General features: G+C 41.3%; 2 long non-coding RNA genes across 3 annotated transcripts in view; both read left to right on the top strand.

Annotated features, from left to right (window-relative positions):
* The window catches only part of LOC309642227, a 159,741-nt gene extending 151,296 nt beyond the window's left edge, over positions 1–8,445 (top strand). Inside the window, exons 4-6 of one of the 2 annotated variants that reach the window (XR_014253057.1) lie at positions 2,875–2,945; positions 4,868–5,590; positions 8,331–8,445. This is a non-coding gene — a long non-coding RNA (uncharacterized lncRNA). Of the gene's footprint in view, positions 1–2,874; positions 2,946–4,867; positions 5,591–8,330 lie in introns of those variants that run through there. The other variant, XR_014253058.1, reaches the window with a different exon arrangement.
* A 2,888-nt stretch (positions 8,446–11,333) lies between these two features.
* On the top strand, positions 11,334–17,939 carry LOC309642171. The gene is made up of 3 exons (XR_014253024.1): positions 11,334–11,377; positions 11,944–12,086; positions 17,852–17,939. It is a non-coding gene; the product is annotated as an uncharacterized lncRNA (long non-coding RNA).
* Positions 17,940–19,815: the final 1,876 nt, after the last annotated feature.

The following is a 19,815-nucleotide window of genomic DNA, read 5'->3' on the forward strand; positions in this document are numbered from 1 at the left end:
ACTGCAGTTTGAGGCTTCATTTTTAGGGCTTTGAAAATTTCCTTCCCAGATGGTGTATCTTGATCTTCAGGGCTAGGGCATCTACAACTGAGTGAGAACGGAATCCTTGCATGTTTTATTCTCTAAACTGTAACAATATCTATAGCTAAGACTGTTGTTGATGGATTGTTTTATAGCAACTGTCATTCTTTAATCCCCACTTTTCCTTCTGCATAATGTTTGCATCTGCCATTTGCTAGGACAGTCATAGAGTTAGGAGGGAAGGTTTGTTTTGTGCAAATGGAGATTGATATCTTCCAAGCTATCGAAAACATCTTTGCCTTTTAGATGGCCATTTTTTCTCTCACAAGCCAAATAATTATTTTTAATGTCTACTTAATGTTAATATTTGGTGTTATATCTCTTGGTGGGTCATTAAAAAAACCCATAATAAATTCTTATCATTCTAGGTTTTTTGGGTTTTTTTGTCATTTGGCTTGTTACCAAGAGACTTAGCATTGCCTTAATTCCAAAATCTCTTTTAACATTCTCCTTTTGGCATGAGAGATTTCAACTGTCAGTTAACAGATCTAACCACAGAGAAATGAGAGCTTCAGCACGAAGAAGTTTCTTCATCCCACATAAATTCCACAGGCTTCTTTTCTTTCCATCCAGAAAAAGAAAGGAGACAAAAATTTAAGAGTTCATCGCATGTATGTGAGCCATTGTCCTCCGTCGATAGGTATGTCTCTCAGTGTTGGTGTGTTACTTCGGTTGGGTCTTCCCTTTGCTCTCAGGCAGTGAATTACTTGGGGGGAGGGCCAGGATCTCTTCTAAATTAGGTATGATATTTAGCCCTCTGTGTGTGTAATACTTGTGATTTTTTAAACGAACAATAACAAACCTTTCTAAAAACTACAGTGAATCATGAAAAGGTATCTAAAATACTATGATTTTAACAAGATGTTTGTTTTTGTTTACATTTTTAGATTAAGAATTTTTCTGGGTATTTAAAAATTATTGGTAAAATGTATAAGTATTCAATGCTTGTCAGGAGGGGGAGGTTGGCATGGAATAGTCCATTGCCCCTGGACAGTTCTAAGTGCAGCTGAGAACTCACTGTCAAAATTCATTCTTTCCTAAATGGTCCTTTAATCCTGGAATTCAGGTGAGGGTGGTCTCTGAGAATAAGACATTCTGAAAAAATGATTTCCCAGCATTTATAAGCAGACGTTTAGAAGCACAATCTATTTACATAACTGCAAAAATATGGAAATGGTGTACAGTGAAGAGCTGCCCCCAGCTTCGTTAGCCTAAATGAATCCCCTCTGTCATCAATGAATGAATAAAGCAGAGTCTTACCTCTGGCTTCCAAATGAAGATGCAGGTTCAGAAGCATCTAACACTGTAAAACAACAAGTTTCTTATTAGTGAAGCTCTGAAATTCCAGAGCTTAAGGTAGTTACAGAATTAAAGTATTTCCCTGGTCTGAAACTTGGCTGTATGAAAATAAAAGTCAAAGTTGGGAGGAACAGTCTCATGCTCAGAGATGGGCCACGGGGTAAGCTGTTTCTGCCCCCGGAGTCCTTCAGGTCCCAAGGCCCCTATCACTTACCTTTGGGTTCTTGGTGGAGACGAAGCAGGAGGGGTCCTTCGTGCTTATATAGGGGCTGATGTGCTGATGCTGCAGCTACCTCCTCTTTGTTAGAGCAAGACATTCGGCAGCATGAACCCTCAGAATAACTTGTACTGACGTTTGTCATATTTGGATATAATTAGAAGTATTCATATCACATTGAGTATGTGAACCAATCTCCTATAAATAATTTGACAGTGACCAATTTGCTGGCAGAGATTGCTTTCTAGTGTGCTGGGAAGGTAATCTTTGACAGTGCCTGGTGGGGCCTCCTAAGAGCTATATTCATTTTGGCAAACTCTCTCGCACATGCCTGTGGTGACCCAGTGAGCACATACTCAGCGACACATTGCTTTCAGGACCCTATAACCACTTTTCCTTCTTTGGTACCACAGGAACCCCCACCTCCTCCACACCCTTGGGCTGCTGCCAAGGCTCCCCCTTGGAATCTGGGCTCGGGCAGCAGGGCCAAGGTGAGAGGAGATGCTATCCTGAGTCTCTACCGTCGGGTCAGTGCCCATCCACCCAACACTGAAAAAAATGATTATTTATTACAAAATTATATGTATTCATTGTAGGAAAAAACACAGATAAGCAAAGAGAAAAAAGCTCTATAATCCCAATATGCAGAGATAAGATATAGACATATAAGTACATATATGTCTTACAGCCTACTTTAAAAATTATATCACAGGTAATTTTCATACCACTAATGAAATTTACACCCTTATTCTTTCTTTTTTAAATTAATTAATTAATTAATTAATTTTGGCTGCGTTGGGTCTTCGTTGCTGCGCGCAGGCTTTCTCTAGTTGCGGCGAGTGGGGGCTACTCTTCGTTGCGGAGCACGGGCTCTAGGTGCACGGGCCTCACTAGCTGTGGCATGTGGGCTCAGTAGCTGTGGCTCGCGGGCTGTAGAGCGCAGGCTCTGTAGCTGTGGTGCACAGGCTTAGCTGCTCCGTGGCTTGTGGGATCTTCCCGGACCAGGGTTCGAGCCTGTGTGCCCTGCATTAGCAGGCGTACTCTTAACCACTGCGCCACCAGGGAAGTCCCTACACCCTTATTCTTTAGACAAGTTATATTATGATCATTCTTTTAAAATTAGAATCTTTTCTTTTTTTAATGGCTAGGGATATTGAGGTATAATTTATATACAGCAAAATTGACTCTTTTTAGCTGACGATTATATGAAAGTTTTTCTGCTGCTATTTAAAAAATTTTTTTAATTTACAATAAAATTCACTTCTTTTGTTTTATAGTTCTATGAGTTTTTGCATGTGCACTCTTTCTTGTAACCACTGGCATAGACAGGATGCAGAACTTCATTTCTGTGAGTTTCGATAAACATGTGCTGTTGTGCAACCTCTTACATTCTATTTATACGAAAAATTAAAGCCTTGTAGATTAGACTAAAATTAATTGGATTGCATCTAATGTCTCATCAAATATGATATTTGATGTATACTTTATATCTGGTTTTCTAATCATTGTAATCATAAATGTGAATTAAACTGTTCCATTTGTAGATATAAGGCCAAGAGAATTGAAAGCATACGCTTATACAAAGACTTGCACATAAATGTTCATAACAGCATTATCCATAATAGCTAAGTGGAAACAACCCACATGTCCATCAACAGACAAATGGATAAATAAATGTGGTATATCCATACAGTGGTATATTATTCAGCCATGAAAAGGAATGAAGTACTGATACATGATACAACATGGATGAACCTTGAAAACACTAATGCTAAGTAAACGAAGCTGGATGCAATGTGTTCATATTTGAATAACAAGAACAGGCAAATCCATAGAGACAAAAAGTAGTTTAGTGGTTGCCAGACAATGGTCTGGAGAGGAGAGATTGGGGAATGACCGCTAATGGGGTTTCTTTTTGAGGTGATGAAAATGTTCTGGAATTAGATAGTGGTTATGGTTGCATAACATTGTGAATCTACTAAAACCACTGAATTGTTCATTCAAATGGTGAATTTTATAGTATGTGAATTATATCTAAAAAAATGCATTGGATTTTACCAGTGTTTTTTCTGTATCTATTGAAATTATATTTTTTTCTCCTCTCACTTGTTAATATAATGAACTGTGTTAGATTTCCTCACTTTTACTGTTCTGCAATTCATGAAATAAAACCTATTGATTTAATGTTTAATTTCCTGCTGCTTTAAGTTTACGCATTTTTTTTTTAAATGTGGGATTTCTGCATCTGAGTTCATGTGGGACTAGGCCATAGTTGTCTTTTCTTGTGCTATCCTTTTCTGGTTTTGATATAGGATCGTGCTAGTTTTGTAAAATGAGTGCCTCCCATTTGTTTCTATTTTCTTCAGCAGTGTGTTTAGGATGTGAATAATCTGTTCTATGAAGGCTTGGAACAGTTCCTTCAGGAAACTCTTTCTGCCTGTAGCCTCTTTGGAGGAGAAATCTTTCACTCTAATTTAAGGTTTTTCATGACCATTGATTAGTTTGTTCAGAGTTTCTACCTTTTTTTTTTTTTTTTTTTTGCCCATTTGGAGAATTTATATTTTCCTAGAAAATTGCCCATTTCATGTGGGTTTTTAGATTTTTTTGTGCCTATCTTTTTATAGTTAAAAAAACTCCTGTGTAGGCATCTATTCCTTTTAATTTTTTTAACATATTTTAATTTTGTTCTTTTTATTTTAAACCGTATTTGCCAAAGTTTTGTCTTTTGTGTTGGTCTTTTTAATTTAGATTTAGCAAATAAGGTTTTTTCTATTTTATTATTTTCTGCTTTTAATCTTATTCATTCCTTTATTTCTTAGGTTTATTATATCGGTCTTTAATCTAGCATCTTGAACTGAAAGCTAACTTCATTTATTTTCATTCTTTCTTATGATCGTGCATGTTTATTTATGGTTATAAATTTTTCTTTGGTTACTACTTTGGCTAAATCCCATGGGTTGATATGTAGTACCCTTGTATGATTGTCCTTCAGTTATAATTATTTTAAAGCTTCTATTTCCATTCCAACTCCCAAATTATCTAAAGTTTTTTTTTTTTTTTTTTTTTAATTTCCAGATGTATAAATTTGGGCTTTGGGGAGAGGATTCTCTTTTAGCTGATAGTTCTTTTTATCGTATGTGTGTGTGTGTGTGTGTTAGATTCTTCTATTGATATTTGCCTTTTAATATGTCATTTTATTGTACATTAGTCATTTCCAATTCTGTTTGCAGTTAATTTTGAAAACATTGATTCAAGTTTATCTATCCACAGAGGATCTGATTGATTGAAGATGATGAAGGATGGTTTTGGGATGCAGAATTTTCTAAATCCTCCTGGAAGTCTGGCAACGTCTCCCTCCAGCCACAAGGCCCTGCCCCACACCCTGCAACAACCAATCTGGAAAACCAGACTTCAACCTCTGCAACAATAGGCCCCAAGGGTCAGGACTTGGTCAGTGACTCACAGCTTCGTCATTTTCAGTCTTTTCCATGTAGAACCAAATGCGGGGAAAGCCAAATATATTCCCCTAAGTAATCACTTAGGACGCCCCTCTTCCTATCAGCTTGTCTCCAGCCTCCCCCATCACAAGCTCTGGGCAGGACATGCCTTCCTTTTTTTGCCACCAGAAAGTGTCCCCACTCTTATGTGTGCCTGAGTCTCAGCCTGATGTGAGTGGTGGTGGCTGACTCCCGTGCTCTATAGACAAGTTCTGAGTAAATAGTGTCTGTTCTCATTTGGGGGGGTGTCTTTTTTCATATACACAGAGCTTAGTATGACAGGAAGCAAATAAAACTCATGATAATGTTTTCCATATTATTTAAAAAACACATTTATTAATCACCATTTTTTAAGTTGAGACATAATTCACATACAATAAAATTCACCCTTTGAAAAGTGTAGAATTTAGTGCTTTATAGTCTATTCACAAAATTGTGCAACCATCGGCACTAATACCAGAACATTTCATCACCTCAGAAAGTCTGAAAACTCTAGGTAGGATTCAAGTCTCATGGTTTTCTTCTCTTTCCTTCGATTTGCCTGCTTAGAGTAAACAGTGTCTCTGAGAGAGAATACTAGCAGCTGAGTTCTTGGCAATTTGTCCCCAAGTGAGTGGGGACTTGCTTTTTCTCCTGAAACGGTAGCTCTGTTTCCACCACTTGAAGTGAGTGCTCTAAGTGTATCCAGGAGGGAGTCAAGGCTCTGAGTACTAGTCCTGTCATCTGGCATCTCTGTGAGGATCGTGGAGTAGGGCAAGCGCTAATACAGCAACCTTCTCCTTTCCAACATTTACACCCACGTGCTCCAGACTCCATGAAGGCAGTGATGGTAAAGAGGGCACATGAGAGGTTATATTTCTCTCCCCTCAGCCATGGTCTTGATGAGGCTGTGACTCACTCCATAAGCGAGTCTGCGATGCCGTGAGCTCTGTCATGTGATGGACACAAGTGGAGGGATGAGCAAGGGCAGAAGTTCAAGGCCTGGTAGGGGAGGAGGTGTGTGGACGGGTAAGTTCAATACGTCCAGGGTCAGAGGTGCTGGCTAGAGGGCTGTGCAGGGCTGAGGGGGCAGGAGAAAGAGAAGAAACCCTTCAGCAGGACTGGCCCAGAGGGCAGAGTGGAGCCAATTTTGCTTTTTTTTTTTTTTAATCCAATTTTTAATCTGTTTTCTCAGAATACAATTGACAATTTTGAAAACTCTAAAAAGTCAAAACAAAATAATCCCCTTCATTCGTGTTCCAAACCAGCCATTTTCCCCCTGTATAGGTAACTTTGTTCAGAAACTGGAAGCACTTTACAGAAAGCATTTTTCCCTTAATTGGTGCATTGAGGAGGATATAGTAGGTAGAGGAAAACTTAGGATACTATGGCCATATTTGAAGCTCTGGAGAGTCCTGAACCATCGAGAGTCTCCTATTAGTCTGTGAGCAGGGAAGACAGGAGGAAGCTACAGGAGACACAATGATAGTCAAAGTGGTGAGGTCCCAGGAAACGAGGAGGGAAAGAGGGACCTCAACCCACAGGAAAGGTCAGTCGGGGATCATCTTATCATTTGGTAGCCCCGAGACCACTGGCTTGTGAAGTTGAGCCCGTCTGTCCTCATATCTGGTCATGAATGCATGGTATGTGTCGAGGTTAGGGAGGCAGCAACTGCGGACCCCAAGTTTGATATACACTCTGTTCACACACACAAAATGGTGGACATTGCATCAAGGCTCTCTGACTTTTTAATGACTAATTCACCTGTAGCTTTTATTTATTGGGTTTTGTTATGTTCAGACATGTCATGTCAACTCATTTAATCACTCAACTCTCTTGAGAGGTTATTAAAGTATTTTCCACATGAGAACAGGGAGTTTTTTATTGGGGAATACTTTGCCTGTAGTCACTGCTGATAAGTGGAGGAACATGTATATTGCCTGCCTTGTGCTAAGTCTGTAGATTTAACTGAAAGCATTGGGGAGAAGGGATATTTATGAATTCCCAAGTACACATTTTTGAATTGCCAGTCAGCTCACAATTAACATTCTGTTGTGGACTGTGCAGGTTATTTCACACCACCCTGCATGTGATGCTCCTTTATCATGAAAGTCACTCTGTATTCAGAGTGTGCCCAGTTCTGTGATGCATCTGAAAAACATACGCCAAGTCAGCCCAGAGGAACATTGGACTTGACATCAAACAGGGTTTGAGCTTTCGATACACACAGCTGCCTTTTCTCAGTACTGTCGCCCTCGACCATCACCTCTGGACATTTGGGGACATGGGTCAGCCTGAACCAGAATGTCCAGTATGTTTTTAGGAATCAGTGACTTTCAAGTCAGGTGACTGTGAACTTCATCCAGAATTGGGGTAATGTCAATTGCAGGTTTCTTTGAGTGAAATGTCTCTGGAATCTTGTTGAAGTCAATGTAGAACAATCCCTCCAATAGTGCCACAATTCTGTGAACGTATCAATCTTATTAATCTAACCTTCTGCATATTCCTTGGCCTTAGAGGAAACGATGGCTCTGTTGTTACTGGTGCTAAACTTCAACACAGCACCCACTGTTTCAGTCCCTCCCTTTCGGCGCTTTTCCTCATCTTGATCTCGCCAACATCCCACCCATTTTATTTTTCGTTTGTTTTACCCTTAAAGATATATTCTAATTGTCAATATCCTATAATATGTTTCCAATTACTGGTATATTCCTCCATTTCATACCTTTTCTCTGTGTTAAAGATCAATATTTTAAACATGTTCACAGACGGTAGCTTCAAGAAGAACCCATTTAGCTGAAGGTCAACAGTAAGTTTATGGGGATGAACCCCGCTGTCCACATTAGAGACATGATCTTAGGGTAAGAGGAATTCAGCACAACCACCTGACTGAAAGTGGACTTAAACGCTGGCCCCACAGAGGTTTTTGAATACTTTGCATTTGGAACCATATTGTCCCAAAGGCAAACTGTACCTTGAGTTTCAAAAGGGCAGTTGCTTAAATGTAACTCATGTATATAGTGTTTGAAAAACAAAGAAGACCTAAAAGTTAATCAGAAAACAATGGCAGTGAGAGGCTACGAAATAGAAAAATCTATGTGAATTCAGCAAAGTGAGACTCTGTGAATGTAAGTAACATGGGGGTAGTTAGTGGAGACCATCACTGAGGGAGCATCCTAGAATTCATGTGTAGAGAACTAAAGAAATGAATTTTATGTGAGCAAACTTTTAACAGTCTTTCCTTTCCTTATCAGTAGCAGAGACTTCACACTGGAGAAGAGCCCACTGAATGTAACAAATATGAGGCGATTCACATAGAACTGAACTTTCACGCCACATGAGTGGCTTCTCACAGGACAGAAACCCTATGCTTGCAATCAATTCGGAAGAGCCTTCAGCCTTTATTCATCATTGAATTCACACAAGCTAATTTATACTGGAGTGAAACCATGCAGGTCTCATCAATGTGGAAGGCGTTCAGGCAATGCTGTAACCTTAGATGACATGAGAAAACTCACCCTGAAGTGAACCCCTATATAGGTTATAAATGTGGAAGATAGTTTAGCTGGAGCCTCACATTTAAATACACCGGAAACTCACACTGGAGAGAAACCTTAATGTGATAAATGTGGGACACACTTCAGCAGAGCCTTAACTTTTATTCACACTGATGAACTCACAAGGTGAGAAGCCCTCTCTCTCGAAACACTGTAAAATCTGGGGCTTCAATTATTTTATTCCTTTTATGTTTTCACTTAATGTGCCCCTCATAACTTAAAATTGAATTATAAATAAATTTAATTGTTCACAAGAGTCCTAGTCCTGGAGAATTTGTGGACCCTGCCATGAAAATCCCAAGAACTCAATCAGGCCGGGGTTTATTCCTTCATCAGTATTTTTTAGCCAAAATGTTTTTTTCCCTGCCAAGAACAGATAGATATGTCAGGACCAAGAAGTTGGAAGATCATTCCATAAACACAAAAATGTAAAACAACTATACCCCAATAAATAAAATAAGGTAAGATAAAATAAAATAAATCATTGCAGACATGGAGCGTTCCATTTTCAGATTTGGAGAGGGTAGGGGCTGCATGATACGGTCTGGCTCCTCTTCAGATAAATTGCTTTTACTTTGTTGGCCTAAAAACATTCATTATAACCCTAAAGTCCACTGACGTCTAATGGGTGAAAGCATGGTATTGTAGGGGTCTCTAAAGCATGGGATGTTGCCTGCAACCTTTGTGTGTCTGTGTTCCTGTCTGTGTACATGCACACGCACACACACAAACATGCAAGCAAGGGAGAGAGCATATAGCATCCATCTGATCCTAAAGAGAAAATATGAGTCTGGAATCAATGGCATAAATGTGTCATCAGGAGAAAGAGCATCTAAGTTACCTTATTCATTAATGTATCAAATTTTCAATTACTAACAAATATTTACTGAAAGCTTCCAGGATTTCAGAACTTGGCTTGTTATGAGGACTAAGTTGTAAATATTACAATGTTCCTATCTTCATAGAACTCTACATAATAACGCAGTCAATTCAAATATACTGAAAAATAAAATTTCTGATATTAAAAATCAATTATACATAAGGGTTTACAAATCGTGTAAGTACAAAAATGTTTGCTACTAATTTACAAAGAAAAGTTGCCACTTTATAAAATAAAATTGAGATTTATAACAGTGTCATTATAGAACTTTGGAAGGCCAAAAATTGTCAAAAAGACTGGGTTATTAAAAAAATATTTTACAAAATTCTGAACCTTTGAAAAGCTATTCTGCAAGATTTGGGAAGAATAAAGATAGATTTCCATTTCTAACAGCCAAGATAATTGTTCAAAATATTATGAAATGAGTATTTTTAAATTAATTGTTCAATTACAAAATACACTTTTGAAAATCAATAATGGTTTTTATTAGAATACAAAAACTGCTGCACATGCCTATTAAAATACATTTAGCATCCATTTTATTCGAGATTCAGTGGGGCAACATTTTATTTATTCATTTATCTTCTTCCAGTTTTACTGAGATATAACTGACATAGAGCACAGTGTAACTTTACAGTGTATAATGATTTGACTTACATATGTTATGAAATGATTATCACACTAAATTTAGCGAACATTCAACATCTCATATAGACACAAAATTAGAGAAATAGAAAAAGGTGTTTTTCTTGTGATGGGAACACTTAGAATTTATTCTCTTAACCACTTTTATGTATAGGAGACAGCAGTGTTAATTATCTTTATCATGTGCTATGTTGCATCCCTAGTACTTCATCTCTCTTATGGCTGGACGCTTGCAGTTTGGGCCACCTTTATCCAGTCCCACCTCTTCCCACGCCCTGCCTCTGGCGACCACAAATCAGACTGTTATTGGATGAGTTTGTTTGCTTGTTGGTTGGCTGTTGAAATACAACTGATCTACAACACTATGTTATTTCTTGTTACACAACAGAGTAATTTGGAATTTCTATACATTTCAAAAGGAGCACCGGGTCCTCTGCATGGGGAGGGGCCAGGGCACTGGCGCCTCTGAGGCCCTGGGCCCCGCCGCCAAGCTCAGGGACAGGCCCCTGTCTGCGGCGGAAGAGGTAGCCTCCAGGGGCCAGAGGAGATGCTGGAATCGCGCCCCTTCTCTCCGTCCTCCGACCCCAAGTTCCCGCGGCGGCGGCTGAGACCCCGGGCCGGGGTGTGCGCCGAGGGAGGGAAGCGGGTGCGGTTCCGGCCCCGCTGGGCTGAGCCCGGCCGGCGGGAAGCCCTCTGCCGGGCCGAGGAGCCGCTGTACCGCCCGTGGTGCTCCCATGACTGCCGCTTCCCCTGAGCCCGGAGGAGCGGGACCGTCTCCTGGGCCTGTAGGCCGCCCCGCTCCTCTCCTCGCCGCCTCCAGGGCTCCCGCCACGCATCCAGCACCTGCGACGTCAGCGAGTGGGCCAGGAGCGCGTGCGGGGATGGGCCCAGCCGCGATCGCCGCCCCACCCAGGAGCCCTGCCGTGTGCTCCGCCCACCCCGCGGTCGCTCCTTCCTGGACCTGCCGGCCGAGCTGCAGGCGGAGGCAGGGAGACAAGGAAGCCAGAGGCGCCGTTGGGGGTCTCCCGGCCGGTCCGGGGACACCGGGCCGCTTCCATTTCTGGCTCCAGCGGCTTCCCGGTCTGTAGCCTCTGAGCCGGAGGACGCAGCGCTGGGCCGCTTCGCTGTCTGCACGCTGCGCGCAGGGCTGGCACTGGAACAACAACGCGGGGGTCAACTACACACTGCACCCCGCGTGCTACTTCTTTGATCTTTGTCTCTGGTGTGAAAGGGCCCAGATTTCCCATCCTGGGTGAAAGAAATGTTCTTTATAAATATTTTGTAGAAGGTGTTCTGTCCCCTGCCAAAATAAGATGTTAGGTGACTTGAAGTGTCAGAGTCATCCGCTGGTGTTGGCCGTGAGGCTGAAGAACAGGTCATGGCCCCAACCCCCTTTGGGTGCACAGAACCCACAACAGCTGCCAGACTCCGCTGGCCATTAGCCCTCAGAGAAGCTGGACCCTTAGCGGCTGGACTCCAAGCCAGGGGTGGGGCTGGAAAGGCGGCTTTCTGTCCTTCTGGGAGCCACAGAAGTTAGTGGTGAATTGATGGATGAGGAACTGTGCCCAGCGAGTAACTATTGCTCAGAACTCTTTGGGCCCCTACACGCGGCCGGACAGGGAGCACAGGGACAGGACAGTGTCACTCACTGCTGGTGGCTGGGGACGCCAGCACGAGGGGACCATACATGAGCACAGGCGGGCACCCTGGGGGAGGAAATTATCCCCTCACATCTTGGGCAGATTTTGGTAATTTGTTTTTTGTTTTGATTTTAATTTTCTGGCGCAGGGCTAGTACAATCAATTCGTTTTGGAATGCTGGTCTCTAAGGAGGGATGTTTGCACTGTAACTCGAGAGAACAGGCCATTGCCTCCTACATCCCATCGACCAAATTCCACACCCAGCTTGTGCTGGTAGGAACTGCAAGCTAAGTATGGTTTTTATATTTTTAAATGGTTGAAAATAATTCATAAAAAGACTAGTTGCAACACACGAAAATTATATAGCATTCAAATTTCCTTGTCTATAAATAATGTTTTATTGAATCACAGTTATACTCCTTTATTTACATTTTACTGTAGCTGCTTTTTGGCTACAATGACTGAGCTGAGTAGAAACGACAGACATCATATGGCGAATTTAAAATATTTACTCTCTGGTCCTTTACACAAGTTTGCCAACCCCTGTTCTAGAAAAGTGGGGAAAAAAATTTTTTTTGAAACATGTATGCTGGGATTTATACTTTTAAAACAGTTAAACTTTTAGCGAATTTTGTCCCTGGAAACAAACTTAGGTAGAAGTAAATATGTTACATTACTCTCAGTAATCTCAGTTATAACAAACACTAATTCACAATTATTCCTGCACTGAGGAAGGGAATCCGCCTGCAGATTTTTTCATTTTCATCTAAGAAATAATCACAAATTAGTGTAACTAAAACCTAGCACCCATCTGAATTAGCATCAACTGCAAAAACTGCTAGATATTTCTGAGCCTCAAAATAGGACATTGTAAGCCATAAAAGTATTTACTTTACATTTTGCTTTGGTGACATCTCTTGACTGTGGCAGTGTTGTTTACTAAAGTTAATTGATCATGGAGAATTTCATCAAGAATCATTTTCTAGTAGAAAACTATCAAGAGTTAATGCACTATAATTCACACTAGAGTAAAATAAACTAGAAAACAATCACACTGATGAAGCAATGAATATGTAATTTACATAAGAATATAAAAATATGTAACAACAAAAAAATCACTTATTACCTTATTTTCTGTTATTAAATATAAAAACATATTATGCATCTTCCAGGTATTCTTGCATGTGGTAAGACATTTCTTTCTTAAAAGGGCATTATTGCATAATGAAACACATAGGTAAATGCATTTTTAGATTTTTATTTTGTATTTAGGAAAACACTTAAGTTCAAATTTACCAATAGTGTATATAATCGCATTGACACTATATACACTACAGAACACACTGGGAAATTCTGGATTTTATGATAATAATGTGTTATTCTGGATTGTTTTAGATTATCAAAAAAAAAATAGAAAGAAATTAAGAGTCCAATATAAAGAGCAAGATAGCAATCCTCTTGTCTGTTATCCTTTAAAATGGTAACCGGTTGAATTTTGAATAAAATGGATGATGGAAGGAATTTTAAGAGGCACGTGCAGCAGAATTTTTATCATTGTAAGAATCGTTACTGATTTTCAAACATATAGTTTTGAATTCTAACAATTTTAAAAGTACTTATTTTGGAATATAGAGAACAGCAAACCTGGATCTTAAGACAGGAAATCTAGCTTTGCTCTCCTCAATTCATGCAGACTAGCTTTTCCAAAATTGAGAATTTTGTAAAATATTTTTACTAACCAGTCTTTCTAAAAATATATAACCTTTCAAAGTTCCGGAATTGAGACTGTTTTAAATGTCAATTTTATTTTATGAAGTGCCAACTTTTTATTGTAGACTGGTACAATAAAAAGCCTTGGAACTTTTTTTATACAATGTATGAACATGTCTTTTTTTTAAATGTCAGAAATTTTATTTTGCAATTTATTCTTATTGCCTGCATTAGAATACAGAGTTCTAGGAAGAGAAATGTGTTGTGTTATTTATAGTTTAATCATCATAACAATCCAAGTTCTGAAATGTTGGAAGTTCTCATTAAATATTTAATAACGGTAAAGTTGATAAATGAATGAACAAGGTGATTTAGCTTATTTCTCTCCTGCATGAATCCTTTATGCCAATAATTCCTGAGTCGCATTTTCCCTTTATGATCAGATAGTGGCTACAGTGTCCCTCCCTTGCATGGGTGTGTGTGTGTGTGCATTCAGATGCACGTACACACAGTAATGTTGCAGCTATCATCTTGGGCTTTAAAAAATTTTTGTTTTTAAAGATTTTTTTTTTTTTTGATGTGGACCATTTTTAAAGTATTTTATTGAATTTGTTACAATATTGTTACTGTTTTATATTTTGGTTTTTGAGCTGCGAGCCATGTGAGATCTTAGCTCCCCGACCAGGGATCGAACCCGCACTCCCTGCATTGGAAGGTGAAGTCTTAACCTCTGGAATGCGAGGAAAGTCCCCATGATGGGCTTTATAGGCCCTAGAATACCATTTCTCAACCCATTAGACTTCAATGGACCTCAGGGCTATAACGAATGTTTTGGCCAACAAAGAAAGAGAAATTTAACTGAAAAAGGGCCAGAACTCATCATGCAGCCTGTATGCTCTCCCTAGCTAGCCTTCTTGAAGGTTTAATTGACAAAATAGACATTGTCTCTATGCTGATCTTTCTCCCGGAATTTTTTTTTTTTTTTAATCATCACCTTTTGTGACCAGGATTCTTTATTTATTTATTTATGGCTGTGTTGGGTCTTCGTTTCTGTGCGAAGGCTTTCTCTAGTTGCGGCAAGTGGGGGCCACTCTTCATCGCGGTGCGCGGGCCTCTCATTTTCGCGGCCTCTCTTGTTGCGGAGCACAGGCTCCAGACGTGCAGGCTCAGTAATTGTGGCTTACAGGCCTAGCTGCTCTGCGGCATGTGGCATCTTCCCAGACCAGGGCTCGAACCCGTGTCCCCTGCATTGGCAGGCGGATTCTCAACCACTGCGCCACCAGGGAAGCCTCGGAACTTATTTTAGTACCATTTTTCTAGATGAAAGAGTAAAGCTTTAAACGTAGACTTACCAATGGCTCTCTGAGGGATCTCCTTTGTGTTTAAATGATTTAGTATATGCACCCCTTATTGTTTGAATACATTCTTAAAGTACAACTCTTTTTATGTCTGCAAAGATCATTCACCTTCTCAGTCCTGAAGATATCTATCTGTTCTTCTTGGACAAAACAAACAAAGAAACCCTTGGCTACAAAATGCTAAGTAGGGATTAAACCACCGTCTGACTCTGAATTCTTGAGTTCTTCCTGTCCGTGTACCCACAATTATTCACCTTTGTTTAAATATAATTAATATATAATTCTTTTTTAAAGTCATGTGGGAAATAGTAAATGAAAGTTAAGTAATAGAATTAATTGAAACAGCAGAGGTTAATCACAAAGTATGTGTGTATTTATCCTTGAAGCCATTCATCCTGAACGTGTATACACATATTTGGACGCTAATGTAAGAGTTAACACACATCATACTATGTTTTACATTTTCAGTTAACATTCAACGTTGTTTCCTGATTGATCCCAGTCTTTGTAATTATGATTATAATTTTATAAAGACAGAAAGTGTCTAACTGATCAACAGTGACAGAGTATTAACAGAAAATGGGCCCATTCTTACTCATCCCAATATTTCATGATTTTGAATGACACATACCCACTCAGTAGTGCTTACATATTTGCAAATACTGATCTACTGAAGCAGGTTTGCTTCGTTTCTTCTTACTTGATACTGAATATTGCTTTCAGCACTTCTCAAAACCCTTCACCATCTACATCTTTATATTGTATATTTAATAAAAAGACAATTGCTGAAGGACTTAATTATTGTCTCAATTGCATGCTAACACATTCTTTATACACTATTTCCCCAGTATGAGTTTTCTGATGTGACTAGCAAGTGAAAGATTTTCCACATTGTCTTTAGAATTGGCATCTCCTCAGTGTGAGCACTTTCTTGTTCACTCAGGAATAAGGAATCAGTGAAGAATGTCCTTCCTTCATTACACTGAGACTATTTTTTCAGTGTGAACCCTCTCATGTCCAATGACGAATGTGACTCTAGCATTCATTTCATCAGATTTCTTCTACAGCAGTGATTAGATGGTTTACCCCTAGAGGGCTCTCCTTGTAGTAAACCTTGGGCTGTCTTCTCTACTGTGTCAGGGATGAAGCCCACTCTGAGTTCTCTGTGCATTCTGAGGCTGGAGCTCCACCTGAAGGCTCTTCCACCACGATTCCAGGGTCAGGGTTTCTCTCCACATGACTTTCCTGGTGGTTTAAAAGGGATCATTTCTGGCTGAAGGCTCCATATCATTGATTACAGACACAGGGTTTCTACTCTGTATAAATTCTCTGGTGTTTATAAAAGTGGGAGCTCTGGGTAAAGGCTGCACCACATGGATTCCAGACATAGGGTGTCTCTCCTGTCAGTTTTCTAGTGCGTGTAAACGTGAGAGCTGCGTTTAAAGGCTCTTCCATATTCATCGCATTTGTAGGGTTTCTCATCAGTGTGAATTCTCCCCGATGACTAAGGTTATGGCTTTGACTAAATGCTTTCTCACATAAATGATATTCATTGTGGTTTCTCTCCTGTGTGAATCTGCTCATGACATCGAAGTGTTGGATGGTCACTGAGAGCTCTTCCACAGTCATTCGAAACATAGGGCTTCTCTCCCGCATGAGTTTATTGGTGTGAATAAAAGTCAGCTCTCTGCTGTATTACCTTTATAAGGTTCGTCTTCTCCAGTGTGAGCTGTTGGTGTATAAATGCGAGGCTTCAGATGAATTATTTCCCACGTTCAGGACATTTGCAAGAGTGACTCCAGGGTGCACTCTCTCATGTTGTCTAAGGTTGGAGGGTGACTAAAAACCTTCCACATTCTGAGATCTGTATGGTTTCTCTCTAGTATAATTAGCTTATGCCAATTCAGTGATGAATAATGGCTGAAGTCTCTCCCATTTGGGCTGAAAGTATAACACATGTGGATTTAAGGTTGTTGTATGTGAAATGTCCTCATATTCATTGCATTCAGTGGGCTCTTCTCCAGCATGAAATCCCTGCTATTGACAAGGAAAAGGAGGCTGTTAAAAATTACTCACATAATATTTATTCAGTCATTTCTCTACATGTGAATTCTAGGCGTCTCCCTCAGTGATGGTCTTCATTGAAAATCTGCCCATGTTACTTACATTCACAGGTCGTGTTACTTTGCTGAATTCACACAGATTTTCTATCTGGTAAACCCTCACTGGTCATAGCTTTCTGATTAAGTTTTAGGTCTTCTTTATGTTTCAAACACTATATCCATGAGCTATGTTTAATCACTTACCTTTTCACTGAAGCCCAGGTTAGAGTTTGACACGTAATGTCAGATGACATGGGTCCTCAGGTTGCTCCATCCTCCGTTACATGGATAGAAAACCTCCTGGCCACATGTCCAAAGCCACGGAGGGCGGAGCTAGGGTTGAGGCTCTGATGTCGCTGATTCCCACATGGGGAGGAGCCAAGGTGACTGAGGGCAAGGGCATCTGGTGGGGCAGGGGGTGCAACAGGGAAGGTGGGGTGCTAAAGGCCTGGAATGGGTGTTGGAGAACAAATATTGGTGCCTTTCACCAAGTATTATTAAATGAGAATTTTGCGAGAGGTGTCCTTGCTGTGGAGACAAGACTCTCCAGGAGACCATGGTAAGGGTTACCTGAGAATTAGTGTTAATCCTAGGAACTGAATATTAATAAAATAATAACTTTGAACAGTAAGTCAAGTCAAAGTATAACACCCCATAATTTGCATTGTTTTCTGCAAAATGGGTATATTATATCCTCCTTACATGCCGAGTAGCCAATGCAGCCTTGTTTTTGACCATGGGAGGAAAAAGTGTTCCTTCTGTCTGCACATGACTGTGGGTTAGGTGGGAGGGGTCACTCCCAGCTGAGTGGTTGGGGATTCATGCCTGGTGTATCTAACAATACTTTGAAAGGCTGGGTTCTGAAGGCTGCTTTCTTTTTCCTCAGATTTATCTGCTTGATTTTCGGATTGTCCCTGCATAAGGGTGCAGAGGAGGGCAGGTGGTGGCAGAGTTCCTGATAATGAAACAACAGGTGAGAAAACAAACTTACTTTGATTCCTGAATTGATCCATCTTTTGCCAAATGGTCAGGTTTCTACTTTGGGTCCGGATTTTCTAAGTGCACCCAGGAAATATTAATGCCAGTTATGTTCACCACCCTGTTAGGGATATGGCAGGTCAGGGACCAATGAAGAAATACTCTCTTTCCCAACATTTACTTTCACTTGTTCCAGCCTCCATTAAGCTGTGACCTCACAGAAGACGGGAGAGGTTTTTTCCTTCTCTTTTTTTAAAGGTCATCCCTTGGGCACAGCGACGTCCTTCATCATGTTACTGGCTGCAGTGGACTTAGGAATGTGGTGAACACAGGGGCTAGAGAATGACTCAGAGCAGAAATCTCTAGGCCAGTGGGGAGCAGGCGTTTCATCAGGTGAGTCCTGTGTCATAGGTGCTGGTGTGAGTGGGGGTTTGGTGAGAGATAGCAATAAAGAATCATTTATTTTTCCTAATTTTAAAAAGATTAACTTTCTACAGAGTACTCATAAACATTTTGATAGCTTCAAAAAGATAAACGTAAGCTCCTTAACAAAGTTGTTCACATAACCCTTTTCCTTTGTGTTCTTAACCTTCATTCAAATTAGAAAGTTGAATGCAATGTCTGCAGATTCTTATTTTCTTAATTTGGACTGTGTGTGGAGGAGAAGGGGCACAGTACAGAGAACAAAATGTAGAGCACTGGACAGCAAATGACAGTCTGGGGAGCTCCAAGACCTCACTTCGCCAGAGTGACATGAATAAAACAACCAGGATCTGCCTGAATGAGCTGGGGTTCTAGCCCAGGGAACCCCAGAAGTGGCAATAATGGGCTTTCTGATCCCACCATTGCCAGCCCTGGTAAGTGTTCTTATTAGACCCGGGGGATGTGTGTGTATGTGCTGTGTGTGTGTCTTTCTTCTCCTGGCACCCCTGGACTTGCCGAGTGTGCATCAGTGTTTCATGAAAGCCATGGCCATGTGGTGCTAAAGTTATAAGACCCTCTCAGTCTTGTATCTTCCTGCGTTGGATATATAAAATTTCTCTAATAGGTCCAGATGCAAATGTTCAGCTGTCTCCTTGGCTCCTACCTGCAATGGCATGGGGATGTCTTTTCCTTGGGAAAGCAGCTCTAGGCTCATGGAGAGAAGAGCGGCACACGTGTAGGGTGGGCAGAGATAATTGGAGCAAGCAAGTGAATTGCTAAGGTCTCCTGATAAGGAGGTAAGAGGCTGGGCACTAAGGGAACCCAGGTCTGCAGAGTCAGGGTTCCGACTGCAGAATTCTCCACATTAGCGTGAGGAGCGCGTCTCCTTCGCGGCAGCCTCCTGCCCAAATCTTCCCAGCCTTGTCGGCTGCTGGGGTCCCGTCGTGCCGTGCCGAGCCGAACCGGCAGGTAGCTACGAGGCGGACGCCCCGAGACGAACTCGAGCGTTTGGGCGGTCGGAGCTGATCCCTCGCCGCCCAGCGATCAGAATCCATCCCGCTGACGTTCGAGCCCGTTGTCGGGAGCCACCAGGCGGCCGCTTTTATATTGTCCCTTCCCTCCTGAGCTTCAGTGACCTTCGCGAGGGATGTGACTCGCCCGCCAGGCGCGGGGCAGAGTTCCGGGAGGCCGCTGACGTTGGCGGCGACCATCCCGGTGATGCGGAGTGGTGAGCGCGTCCTGCTCTCACCGGAGACTGAATGTGGAGAGCAGTGTGTTGTGGGGCCGGCGCTGAGCTCCCTCGGATGGTTGTGGGGAGGTCTGCGCCGGTCGACCAGCACTCCCTGGTGCCCCTTGGCCCGCTGAGACTTCCCGTCCTGCTATGCGTGACCAGGAGAGGATGTCCGTGCACGACGTCGTCCTCCGTGTGTCACGATCCGTCGGTGCGTC

The sequence above is a fragment of the Balaenoptera physalus genome (assembly GCF_965194825.1).
Source record: "Balaenoptera physalus genome assembly, chromosome: 14".
NCBI classification, from domain to species: domain Eukaryota; kingdom Metazoa; phylum Chordata; class Mammalia; order Artiodactyla; family Balaenopteridae; genus Balaenoptera; species Balaenoptera physalus.